Consider the following 2,402-nt stretch of genomic DNA (forward strand, 5'->3'; position numbering starts at 1 on the left):
TCGGAGTCCAAATGCACTAGTTATAGTCGTTTTAGTTTCAACTGTTTCTGCATTTTTCAGGGACGCAAACTCCGGTCTCGGGGCGCCGGGGACTTCCCGGAGTAGTCCCCGGGAAAGTCCCCGGTGGGGGGGGGGGAGACTCCGGTCCTAGAGTAGCGGTCATATTTCGTGGGGTGAACCTATAAAAGGCCTCTTTCTTCCGCAAAAGCTACTTGCTTCTTCTACTCTCTATGCTTCATTGTTGACTTTGAGAATTTTCCCTCCTCTAATTCATCCATAATTGTTGCGCCTATTTGAGGGACAACCTGCCAACGCAACTGTGAAATCACAGAGCCTATAAGAAAGAAAACACCCATAAATAGGACACGTCGCTCTCCACTCAGTGTTTCAGTGTTATCTCCCTCAACAGCCCATTCGCCTTTCTCCCAAACGCCGACGACCAGCTCGCGCCCATGCCTCTCCGCCGCTGACCTCGTCGGCTTCCCCCTAACCGCAGCTGGCCTCAATGCTGCCGCCAATTAGCTCGCGCCGGCGTCACGCCCCAGCTGTTCCCCGTCGCTCGTCGTCAATTCCGGCCACCGAGAGCCCGAAGAGGCACCGAAGACCATGCGGTAGCAGGAGGCAGAAGGTGCAGACCTTGTCTTCATTGGATCCACGGCCACGACCACAGCGCGTTCGCTTACTCCACCAAGCCAGCCACCTGCTCCCGCTGGTTTAGCCGGTTAATCGGAGCGACCTCCAAGGATGCCCTGCTCCGGCAGGTTGGAGCGAACCGGAGCGCACATGTATGACGGAGTGGATGATCGATGCTCCTTCCAACGTCTCTCGCGAATGGTAATTCCTCGCCCACCTTGTTCGTGATTAATGCTTGATTCATCTAATTTTTTTTGTTTATTTTACAATATTGTAGTTCATTGTTATTGAAAGCAGCGGATTAACTTAATTCCTCTATTCCGTTATTAATAGACTTTGATTCTCCACAACCAAATTTATGTGTTATTCACACAGTGATGACACGTGAAATCAAGTAAAGGCAACAGACTGTAGTGCTGATTTAGTAAATTATCACCCACAGAGTAGTTGGTTACTTGGTTGCGCCCGGTGTAAAACTCAAATAATATCTATATGCATGTTTGTGTTGCAAAAAAACCACGCATTTGAACTCATACCAGTGAATTGAAATAATCAAAATCATAACAATTGATAAATTTACACACCATAGCTGAATCGAAATAATTATAGCATCAGGTTACAAAATTTTACAGGATTAATTTCACCCTTCTTTAACATGAACTGCTACCGAAGATCAGAGAAAATACAGTTTATAATATACTCCAGCTGAAGAATAAACATTTTGTCAGCTACCATCGGGTCAATCAATTGGGGAGCGGGGTACTCAACTAACATTAAGAACTTTTCATACTGGCGGAGTATTTATAGGGAGTACTGCCGACCTTGTACGATTCCCTTCGAATGGAAAAATCCAAATCACTGAGAATTTGGTTCACCCCACATGCTGAGAGCTGAGTTATATCTGTGAGATGATGTGTCTCCCAATCCGAACCAAAGCACCAATGTGATATTAGTTACCAGAAGACTGTCCCTGCATTGAGCAAGACACGTGTTAATAAAAATATTTCGTGCCCCTGCTTCGTTAGTTGTACTCAGTTTTCCCCAGCTCGTTAGTTTTTTCCCAGCTTTCCCCTCCCTCTAGTTTGAAACCCCTCGAAGACGCGGGTTGCCGTCAGGTCAGAGGCCTTACCGTTACCGTCAGGTCAGTTCCTCTCTGACCGTCTCGTGCTGACGGGTAGCCATCCATCTACCGCTGACGCGTGGGCCGTTTTATTTCCTGATTGTATACGCGGTGCTGCCAATGATAAATGGGGCCGCTCTATGGGGCTGCCGCAGCCAATGACCAGTGGGTCGTCTATTTATTTATAGAAAATTATATATTGCCGCTCTGTGGGGCCTCCGCAGCCAATGACCGCTGTGGCAGGTGACTATTTTCGCAGCTTAATCTAAAGTGACTCTTATGCTAAACATTGTGCATCCCGACGTTGACCTAGCAGTGGCGACGAGCATAGCCGTTCTGACCATGCCGATATCGACATCGGCATCGGCATCGTTTAGAGGATGTGGTGCTCGAATAATAGTGGAAATGCGATATTATTTTTTACATGCATAATATATAGAAAAGAGCTAGATTCTAAATCGATGCATATGAAGCTACATATATATTCTTGGTCATAATCCCCTTATCTAAAGGGGATGGATGCATGGCTTCACGTCGTCGTCGCTTTCATCGTCAGTATCTTAAATAAATGCGAGTAGTAGTACCTCCTGCACATTGTTCCGTCGAACACCTTCACTGTGAGCACATCATCGCCTTCATATTTGAAGTG

The sequence above is a fragment of the Lolium perenne genome, chromosome 1 (assembly GCF_019359855.2).
Source record: "Lolium perenne isolate Kyuss_39 chromosome 1, Kyuss_2.0, whole genome shotgun sequence".
In the NCBI taxonomy this organism is placed as follows: Eukaryota; Viridiplantae; Streptophyta; class Magnoliopsida; order Poales; family Poaceae; genus Lolium; species Lolium perenne.